This window comes from Notamacropus eugenii, chromosome 5 (genome assembly GCF_028372415.1).
Source record: "Notamacropus eugenii isolate mMacEug1 chromosome 5, mMacEug1.pri_v2, whole genome shotgun sequence".
Taxonomy (NCBI): Eukaryota; Metazoa; Chordata; class Mammalia; order Diprotodontia; family Macropodidae; genus Notamacropus; species Notamacropus eugenii.
Window position 1 is genome coordinate 289098566 of NC_092876.1, and position 11442 is coordinate 289110007.

An 11442-nucleotide genomic window follows, 5' to 3' on the forward strand; every position below is an offset into this window, starting at 1 on the left:
CCTTTATTTCTCATTTCCTAGTTGTATGTAAGAACAATACTCAACAGTTGTTCCTAAAACTTTGAGTTCCAACTTCTCTTCCTCCCTCCCTCTCCACCCATCCCTACTGGGAAGGCAAGCAATTCAATATAGGCCATATCTGTGTAGTTTTGCAAATGACTTCCATAATAGTCATGTTGGGTAAGACTAACTATATTTCTCTCCATCCTATCCTTCCCCCCATTGCTTCTACTCTCTCTTCTGACCCTGTCCCTCCCCAAGAATGTTGACTTCAAATTGCTCCCTCCTCCCATTGCCTTCCCTTCCATTATCCCCCCACCCTGCTTATCCCCTTATCCCCCACTTTCCTGTATTGTAAGATAGGTTTTCATACCAAAATGAGTGTGCATTTTATTCCTTCCTTTAGTCGAATGTGATGAGAGTAAGCTTCATGTTTTTTCTCTCACCTCCCCCCCTTTTTCCTTCCACTGAAAAGTCTTTTACTTTCCTTTTTTATAAGAGATAATTTGCCCCATTCCATTTCTCCCTTTCTCCTCCCAATATATTTCTCTCTCACCCATTAATTTCATTTTTTAGATATGATCCCATCCTATTCAACTCACTCTGTGCTCTCTGTCTGTGTGTGTATGAGTGAGTGTGTGTAATCCCACCAACTACCCAGATACTGAAAAAAGTTTCAAGAGTTACAAATATTGTCTTTCCATGTAGGAATGTAAACTATTCAACTTTAGTAAGTCCTTTATGATTTTTCTTTCCTGTTTACCTTTTCATGCTTCTCCTGATTCTTGTGTTTGAAAGTCAAATTTTCTTTTCAGCTCTGGTCTTTTCATCAAGAATGCTTCAAAGTCCTCTATTTCATTGAAAGACCATTTTTTCCCCTGAAGTATTATACTTAGTTTTGCTGGGTAGATGATTCTTGGTTTTAGTCCTAGTTCCTTTGACTTTCTGGAATATCATATTCCATGCCCTTTGATCCCTTAATGTAGAAGCTGCTAGATCTTGTGTTATCCTGATTGTATTTCTACAATACCTGAATTGTTTCTTTCTAGCTGCTTGCAATATTTCCTCCTTGACCTGGGAATTCTGGAATTTGGCCACAGTCTTCCTAGGAGTTTCTTTTTTTGGATCTCTTTCAGGAGGTGATCGGTGGATTCTTTCAATATTTATTTTGCCCCCTGGTTCTAGAATATCAGGGCAGTTTTCCTCTACAATTTCATGAAAGATGATGTCTAGGCTCTTTTTTTGATCATGGCTTTCAGGTAGTCCCATAATTTTTAAATTGTCTCTCCTGGATCTATTTTCCAGGTCAGTTATTTTTCCAGTGAGTTATTTCACATTATCTTCCGTTTTTTCATTCTTTTGGTTTTGTGTTGTGATTCCTTGGTTTCTCATAAAGTCATTAGCCTCCACCTGTTCCATTCTAATTTTTAAAGAACTACTTTCTTCAGTGAGCTTTTGAAGCTCCTTTTCCATTTGGCTAATTCTGCTTTTTAAAGCATTCTTCTCCTCGTTGGCTTTTTGAACCTCTTTTGCCAATTGAGTTAACCTATTTTTAAAGGTATTATTTTCGCCAACATTTTTTGGGTCTCCTTTAGTAAGGTGTTGACCTGCTTTTCATGATTTTCTTGCATTTCTATCATTTCTCTTCCCAATTTTTCCTCCATCTCTCTTGATTTTCAAAATCCTTTTTGAGCTCTTCCATGGCCTGAGACCATTGAATATTTATTTTGAATGTTTAGGATACAGAAGCCTTGACTTTTATGTGTTTCCCTGATGGTAGGCATTGTTCTTCCTCATCCAAGAGGATGGGAGAAGATATCTGTTCACCAAGAAAGTAACCTTTTGTAGTCTTATTTTTTTCCCCCTTTTTTGGGCATTTTCCCAACCAGTTGCTTGACTTTTGGGTCCTTTGTCAAGAGTAGGGTATACTCTGGGGATCTGTAAGATCTCACTTCCTCCCAAGTGGCACAATCAAGTGTGTACACTGGTCTGGGAGCAGGAATAGATTTTTGTGGCCAGAATCTTAGCAGAGTTTCCTCTTCACAACCATCTAGCCTCCAGTTCTGCCAAGCCAGCACTGGTGTCTGAGATTCAGATAAGTTGTGAGGGCAGGGCCACTATTCAGTGTGAGATAATGATCAGCTGCTGCAGGGCCTCTACACAGGGCTGAGGTAAGAATCAACTGCTCAGTGCCCCTAGGGGTTTTATGATCCAACAATGGATACAGGCTTTTGTAGGGGTTGCTGTGGAAGCTGCTGCTGCCTGTGTGATGTGGCTTCTGTGGCTGCTGCCTGAGGCTAGAGCTATGGGAAGGCCCTTCTCCCTTTCTGACCAGCTGCAAAAACCATCTCACTGACCTTTAGCCCCTGTGGGTTGAGGGATCTGTGAACTGCTGCTACTGACTGGAGATTCTGCCCCCAAGCCCTGTTGGTATCCTCCCAGAGCTGAGCTGCACCATGGGGCCAAGGCTGGGCTGGGCTCTGCTCCATGTCCAGGGTGACGGATGTTTCTTGTCGGCCTTTCAGGTCACCCTGGGCTGGAAATCTCCTCCACTCTGTTGTTCTGTGGCTTCTGCTGCTCTAGAATTTGTTGAGAGTTTTTCTTTACAGGTATTTTATGAGCTGTGGGGGGAGAGCTAGCATATGTGTGTCTTTCTACTCTGCCATCTTGGCTCCGCCCTCCCTTGAACTACTATTTGTTAATGCTTCCTAGCTTTCCCAGGAGTTCTTATCATATAGGAAAGTCTATACAAGGTAGTATATGCTCTTGGGTTTTTTCAACATTAGGTTATTGGGTTTGGTTCTTTCTGATTCTTTCATATCTATGTCTTGCTGACATCCTTTTTCAATTTTTTAATCAGTGCTAAGAATTTCCATAATTATTTTATGCTATAGGTGAGGTTTGAGAGTGCTATTTCTCATTAATTGATTTTTTTTTATTTCCCTAGAGATTCCAGGGAAATTTTATTCTAAGTGACTGGGAGGATGATTATAGCATTGATGGAAAAAGAAAAAATTGCAATCCTAAGCAGATTTAGGAAGATGATTGTGAGTATAGTTTTATCCTATGAAAATTGTTATAATAGTAAGACATTAAATTAGATAGTAGCATATAATAAATAAAATTTAGATGAGAAAATTTTAGAGTTTTAAGGTTAAGATGGAAGATGGAAGGTAAGAAATATCTTGAAATGAAGAGAGAGTAAGCTTTGTTTTTATTATCAGTAAGATTGTGGCAAATGTTATCTGCTAAGAAAGAGGTTAGGAGGCATAGAATTGGAGATTGAGAAGGGTAAAGAAAGTTTTATATGACTCTAGTGGAGAATATGCAACTGACTGATAAGAGATGAGAGAAAGGATTAATGAGCAGCCCAGAGGATCCCAATGAAGTGATTTGGGTTGGAATATTGGTTTAGTGGAAGATAATTAGTATAAAACAGTTGACAGTCTTGTCTAGACTGGGTAGATAGTCCAATATACTTAGAAAGGAGTTAATTAAAAGAGCCACAGGTTCAGAAAATAGAGGGCTCATTCAGAGAAAGGCAGATTTAGTGGGCTAGTTAAAAGCAATAACAGGTAAAAAATGTTGAGTTTAGGGAAGATGAACATTGGGTTCAGTTGGTTGGAGTAGAGCAGTGCTTTATAATAAGGTCCTGATTATGCATGTTTGTTACAAGAAATGAATTATTATTTTCTTTCTTTTTTTCTTAGTGGGCATGAGGGAATGAGGGGAGACACATACATATGCACATGTAGAGACAGACACAGAGAGAGAGGAGTTCTATTAATTTTTTTTAAATGGAGAAGTATGGGAGGGGTGCTCCTGCTCATGAAATATTGCATACACTTTAAGATGAGGTAATTCTATTATTAGTTTTGGTTAAGAATGATATTTTCCTATGATGAATTATTATTTTTTATCACAAAGTGAGTAATCTAAATATTTGTAATGTAAAAAATACATTGGTAAAACTAAAATAATAACAATAAGATCTAGAGGTCATATTCTCTGATGTCATAGGCTAATAGAATGATAGTAATGTGAGGGACCTTGGAGAACATCTCATCCATGTCATTCATTATAAATATGCAAAAACTGAGGCCCACAGAGTTTAAATAACTTAGATGGAGCTAGCTAGTGGCAGAGTTTTACCTAGAATCCAGGTCTCCTGACACTTGAATGTCTCCATTGTCCATCTCGCTGTAAAGTTAATACCACAAAGGCAAAAGTCAAACATTATCTCCTAGAAGAATGCAAAACAATGGGCAAACTGATCTAGTATAAAGCTGTACAAACACCAGGGTTTAAGAATATGTATGATGGGCAGAATTGTATCTCTCACTATGCAAAAATATTATGTAAAATAAATCTTTGACAAAGTCAGGAGGAGTGTTGTAGCAGGTTCTATGTTATTCAAACTTCTGGTCCTCTGGGAAATTATTCCAATTCTGTAGTCTATGAATACCATCAAAGATAACTGAGACAATAATCCAGAAACTTTTATTTGCTAATGGCTGCTGCTACAGCAGAGGAATACACATGCACACTCACATACACACACTTATACAGAGAAACTCATATTTGTATACACAGAGATGCAAATACTCAGGGTTGGAGGTAATAAAGCCCTATCAAATGAATGGAAGCAATGTGATAGAGTGGAAAGAGGGCTGGATTTGAGATCAGAACTCCTGTGTCGGAATCTTGTCTCTGTTAGTGACCAACTGTGTGACTTTGGACAGATCACTTCTCTTCATTTTACTTTCTTCACCTGGAAAACAAAGGGATTGGGAAAGATGAACCATAAGATCTATTCTAGCTCTAAATCTGTGATTCTGTCTTCATAAAAAATGAAGTACCTTAAAAATCATCATCTGTCCGATCTATCAGTCTTTAAGTATGTACATGTATCAAGTATATTTTGAAATATTTACTATGATCTCATTGCATCCCACTAAAATGCATATAATTTTGAAAATCTTTTAGAAGTCATACTGAAATAAACATTTCAAGATAGTCATATAATATTCACTGTAGCAACATAATCACTTGATCTTCAGAAGAAAAGAAATATCAGAGGGCCTTCAATTCATTATTTGGAGGCATATGACAAATTCTGACCCATTAAAAATTAATATACAAAAGTATCAATGATGCTGTTGTTGCTAAAGTAATAACTTTCCTATGAAAATGCAGCTTATAATTATCTTCTATTTTTTCTACCAGCTATATTTTCACTAAATAGTATGTAAAATACTGACACCTAATGTTAACTTTTTGTATTTTCATTTTCTGGACTTTTTGACATTTAAAAATAAATTCCATAGAGGTTACTTTTACTTTAGAAAATATTTTAAAGTTTCCAACTATATAGTCAACCAAGTACTTAGGTGCCTATTGTGTACATTATAGATTGAATAATACCCCAAATTAAAACCAAAAAGGAAACCTCAGTCAGGATTTAGTCCTGAAAGGAAACTTAGAGATCTAGACCAACCCTCTTATTTACATATGAAGAAACTAAGTCCTAGAGAGTTGAAGAGAATTCTCTAAGGATGTATATACAGTGAAAAGCCCAGCTAAGCTTTGAACCTTTATCCTGTAATTCCAAATCCACCAAGCCCATCAAAAAGTTGCAATTTATAGTCATAGACAACAGAGATTAAATTTACATTCGTATTATCCATATACTGTTGGTAATATTTAAGATAAGGATACTGTACAAATTAATTCAACCTTGATAATAAATTAACTACCATTAAAGCAATACTCATCACGGCATAGGTCAGAAAGGCATAAGCTCTGGAAGTCCTACGAAACTGGAAAGACTTCCACTACAAATGAGAACAGATGATTGAGAAACATTATGACTAAATTCAGAAATGTCTGTTATCAAGTTGGCCTTAGGGTTTTAACATAACCCTCAAAGACTGTCTACTAAGTTAAAGACAGGTTGTGATCTTAAAAACAGGGAGTGTGTACACTAAGGAAAGCACAAGAGCATCAAATGAGAATCTCTCGCCCATTCATCATTTACCACAGAGTATTCTTTCATGGTATTTTGGTTTATACTGAGTTTTAAACATTAGGTAATACCTCAGGGCAATTTTTATATGAATCTGTTTTTGAATATTAGCTAAATTAGATTCATGAATGACAAGTTTATTTTAAAGCATTTTGTATCTTTTGCTGACTCCTAGAAGATGACAGCCAATGGGACCATTTTCAGATAAAGGAAACTGGGGCTCAGAAAAATAAGGTATCTTAACCAAAATCACCAGATATTTAGTAGCAGCATGGTTTTATTTGGTTTGACCATTTATTTTGGCTAAGATAAATTTCTGGATTAAATTACGGTGACAGCAGTTGGTCAGTCAACAAACATTAATAAAATGTATAACATGTGCCAGATGTTGTGTAAACCCTGAGAATACAAAGAAAGGTAAAAACAGCTCCTCCCCTCAATGATCTCAAAACCGAATGGAAGAGGTAGCATGCGATTGACCACGTACAAACAAGATGTATACAGGATAAATTGGAGATAGTCACTGATGGAAGGCACTAGAATTAAGGTGAATTAGGAAAGGGCTCTTGCAGAAGAGAGGGTTTAGACTTGAAGTAAGTCAGAGAAACCAGGAGGTATAGATGATGTGAGAGAGAGTTCCAGAAATGGAGGACAAACAGTAAAAATGCAAAGAATTAAAGAGATAGAGTGTCTTGTGCAAGAAACACCAAGGAAGCCAGTGTAGTGGGTCTTAGAATATGTGGTTGGGAAGGGGAAAGGGTAGAGTAAGGTGTAAGAAGACTGGAAAGGTTGGAAGGAGGTAAATTGTAAAGGGCTTCAAAAGCCAGAGAGTTTTATATTGATCTTACTGGTAATGGGGAGCCACTAGAGCTTATTGAATGGGGAGTGATATGTTCAGCCTTTTGCTTTACCACTCAAATAACTAAATGGAGAATAGGCTTAAGTGGGAAGAGACTTAAGGCAGGGAGACCAAACAGAAGCATATTGCAATAGTCTAGGTGTGAGGCGATAAAGTCCTGCACCAGTGTGGTGGTAGGGTCCAAGGAGAGAAAGAGATGTGTAAGAAAGACATGAAAGAGGACTCTACAAGACTTGGCAACACAACGGATTTAAGGAGATTAGAGTGAGGAGACAATCATGACACCTTACCTCTCTGCATGGAGGAATAAGCTTTTGTAAGCAAAGTTCATGTCTTTCCAAAGGTTTGAGAACACAGGACTGTTAAGGGCACGGTTTTTAATAAAGTTAATGCCTTTGATAGTATCACGAGGCACAACATCTAAGTCTGGTGATATTTTGTTGTTGTTATGAGCACATCCTAATGGAACATGCAGTGAGTAAAATTGATACGTTCGTTGCTATCAGCTTTAACTTTTGCTAAAGTCCAACATTCTCACCCCTCATTGCTCCAGCACTGTCTGTACAGACTCCAACAAAATTTTTCCACTGCAAACCTTCATTTGTGAAAAATTCATCAGCTTTAAGATATATTCTTGCCCTGTCCTGTGCCCTTTCAAAGGGTAACAAAACAATTCTTCATACATGCTTCCTTCATAAATATATCTTGCATAAAGTAACAATTATGCTATATTAGAAATAACAGTTGTTTCATCTAACTGAATTGATCATTTTGGGCTGCCCTTAAGCCTGGTAATTAGTTGCTGGAATTTGTTATTACTAATTTCAGAAATTCTTTTGGAAATAGTATCATTCAATACAGGAATTTTACAAATTTCATCCCCACATTTTTTCCTATGAACTATTCCTGATATTTTAATAACAGCAGGTAATATGAGATCTTCTATCATATAGGGCAGAGGTGGGGAACCTATGGCCATAAGACTACATGTAGCCCTGTACGTCCTCAAGTGCAGCCCTTTGATTGAATCCAAACTTCACCCCTGGCATACAGCTTCTTAATTTTTGCAATTAAACAAGAAGTTTCATAAGATGAGAGTCAAAACTTTTCACTGACAGTAACAAATTTCTGAAAACATTGTTTTCCTTTATTTGAAGATTTTAAGTTGTTCAAAATATTCCTTTGGTTTATTGCAGTACACTGCATGCTTTCCATTAAGATGTTGTTTTACTTTGGCTGGTTTCATGCTTTCCGCAGCCAAAACTTCATTACAAATTAAGCAAAGAGTTTTTTCCATACGATCATCATTATTAGAAGTAAATCCATATTGCAAAAACAATTTGACATATTTTATTTTTCTTGCCAATTTAGGTGTACTACAACCTGGTGGTGAAGACTCTGCCACGTTGCCATCAGCACTTTTACCTCTTCTGTCTAAATGTAGCCAGTCATCCATAACCGGAAAATATTTTTGTCCTGAAATATAAATAAATATTGCTAATAATTGCTCAAATAAATACTAGCTTTGGTATATGAAATTACATTTGTTTGTGCTTAATTTAAAAAACTGATGGTGGAGAAATAGTATTAACGGGCTTTTGTCTTTACTTTCTGCATTTAAACCCTTATGTTTCTATAGAAGAAGGAGATGACAGCAATTTTAATAATCAAACATTCTAACACAGTGCTATCCAAAGATATACTAATTTGATACTTACATGCTGAGGAATGATGGTAAAAGATATTAAAGATTTTATTTTCTGTAATTAAACTATTTTATTTCTTTAAGAGCAGAAAACTTTGTATGTACAGTAAAAACACTGAAATTCATAGCATATAATAGTCTTGAATCTGAGCCAAGGTGTTTCTGGCTGCATTCATTTGTGTTACATGGTATGATAGCATGCACTGTGCAAAGTTGGCATGTTGTATGTTCAGAACTACAGCTGCCGTGAAGTTGCACAATGCAACATGGGCAAGCACTGTCAGAAACACCTCAGATTCATTACACTTTTGATTTTGACTTAATTTTTGGATATTGAGCATTGAGAAACCTTTTACTGTTGCCAAATTTTTTCACAACCCCCCACATTCAGTTATGTGACATTGTCTCCCCCCAAAATAGTCCTCAAAGTCCAGTGGCAAGACAAAGATCAAAATGACTTGGTGATGCTGCAGGATGCAGTATGTGACCTTGGCCACTCTAAATTAAAGTCTTTTCAAGGTCTCAGTCTATGGACTGAGGGCTGGGTAAGGGTTGAAATAAAAGATGACTCAACTTACCATCGTGAAGATATCAGTCTGGAAGAGGAAGAGCCTTAGAGTTTCAGACCAGATCAGAAAATAGTTGCTATTTATATTCTGTCTAAGCCACCAAAAGCTAAACAATGTGCCATAGAGGACTGAGTTGAGGCTATTATTGGTCATTCAATGAAAGCTAGAGTGATTTGGATTTTAAGGTGGAGTCAAGTAACTGTATTTAAAACACAATGGACTTTTAAAAAACTCTATTTCAAGAAATCATAACTGAAAACCACACTGAACAAAAAGTAAATTTTCCCAGCTTTGGGGAAAAAAAGGAAGGAGGAGGAGGAGGAGAAGGAGAAAGAAAAGAGAGAGGAGAAGAAGAAGACAACGATGACGTCTCTCAGATAACATGGTAAGGACAATTAATATAAAATGTTCTCCTCAGAACCTAGTAAATTCCTCTACCCTCCATGGGAAGAGTAAGCTTGAAAACTTAGACTATAATAATTGTGATGAGCACACATTTAAGAAATGTGTATTATGACAGGGTTTAACTCACAACACCTGCTCTGGAAGTCCTTTTCTCTGTGTAGAAACTTTACACAGAACTTTACACAAAACCCTTGTCGTCATTGTGATTGTTGTTCAGCTTGTACACAAATTGGATACGAATGGGGCAGAAGTGCACAAAGTCATCAGACTTACACTCTCCTCCACAGTCATTGAAATCCAGTGGCAAGGCAAATGTCAAGATGATTGCCCAGAATGCAGTGGGTACAGACAATAAGGGGAACCTAATCTCCCAATGAAAATTTGACCTGGTGTGCACTTCCATTTGGATTCCTTGCAAGGGCTTCCCTGAAGAGGTTGAGGTCTACACATCGCCATCCCATCTCAGGGTGCCAATAATGTAGGGACTGAAATTGCCCAATCTGCAAGAAAAACCACTGAGGCAGAGTTGTGAGCCAATGGCACTTTAAAAAATGGTTCATGGTCCCCTCTAATGAAGTGGATCTCAGATTTTCCTCATGATCTGAGATGCCCCCTTCTTCCAGGGCCTTATTTTTATGACTTGATACCAGATTTGATACTTGATCACTCTAGAGAGGTTATACAAAGTACAGAATCCCATTGGTTGATAGACCTTGTTTTGGCAGACCAAAGATGCATCAGCTAGAAACAATATATCAGTGGGGTTGGGAGTCAGTGTCTCAAGTTAGGTGAAGCATAAGTTATCTCCACTGACTGAGGGTCATAAGGTGATCACCTGTTCATGTTGGACAACAGAGAATGGTCTGGAGGTACAAAAATAAGTTGAGTGACTTCTCATGTAATTGAATCACCTCTTCCATGCTGAGCTTGGTCATCATAACAAGGAAAAACAAGGGTAGAGGACCTCTACTTAGCTTCCTATGTTTAGTCAAGTGAACTTCAATCTGTAGCTCATAGCTCTTTTATATGGAATTTGTAATCACTACCCCTATGGAATCATACCAAACTGATTAATATTGAATTATTTCTCACATAAACATGTACTCAAAAATTTGTAGGAGCTATTTTTGCCATAACAAAAAATTTGAAATGGAGAGGGACATGACTAGCACTTGGGGAATGGCTGAACAAGTTTGTAGTATACGAATGTGATAAAATAATATTGTACTGTAATAAATTAAGGGGGGAAAGGTTTCAGAAAAACCTGGGAAGACTTCTATGAACTATTCAGAGGGAAATGAGATGAACCAGTAGAACAATTTATATAATATCTATGTATTACAGAAACAGTTTTAAATAACTTAGAAACTCTGATTGACACAATGGTAATCAACCATGATTCCAGGGGATTCATGATGCAAACATGCAACCATCTTCCTGGTAGAGAATTTTGTGCAGATTACATCTTAATTTTTTTTTTTTTTTTTGCCAGTGAGGGAATTTGTCTTGCTTGACTATGCAATCATGTTTACAATGGGAGTTTTTTTTTTCTTAATTGAGGAGAAGGAAGGGTAGATGGAAGTGAGAGGTGGCTTTTTGTTGATCAAAACAAATAAAATTTTATTAAGAAAAAAATAGTAATATGGATAGAAACAGCGCCCTAAGAGTTAAAATAATATTAAGGACTGACTTTGTGAAACCCCTGGCTTATTTTCTAACCTGAAAGTGCCCTAAAGTCTCCCCTTACCACAAAACTTTCCCTTATCCTGGCCCATAAAATTCCTTGTCCCCTCCTCCCATTTTGGGGAATGGGATTTTCTTGTCTCCCTTATCTTGTCATTCATAGTCCTCTTCCTGTGTCTTTCCAACTCCCATAAGT

At 37.1% G+C, this 11442-nt stretch overlaps 2 long non-coding RNA genes across 3 annotated transcripts; one reads left to right on the plus strand and one right to left on the minus strand.

Moving 5' to 3' along the window:
* The first annotated feature begins 2031 nt into the window (after positions 1-2031).
* On the plus strand, positions 2032-8422 carry LOC140506226 (uncharacterized). 2 transcript variants are annotated; one of them, XR_011967821.1, is made up of 4 exons: positions 2032-2171; positions 2948-3047; positions 6201-6259; positions 8256-8422. It is a non-coding gene; the product is annotated as an uncharacterized lncRNA (long non-coding RNA). The 2 variants fall into 2 exon arrangements; XR_011967820.1 differs by lacking the exon at positions 2032-2171 and adding an exon at positions 2254-2609.
* On the minus strand, positions 4479-8355 carry LOC140506225 (uncharacterized). Its single transcript, XR_011967819.1, has 2 exons — positions 8268-8355; positions 4479-4771 (listed from the first exon to the last, which is right to left on the minus strand). It is a non-coding gene; the product is annotated as an uncharacterized lncRNA (long non-coding RNA).
* Positions 8423-11442: the final 3020 nt, after the last annotated feature.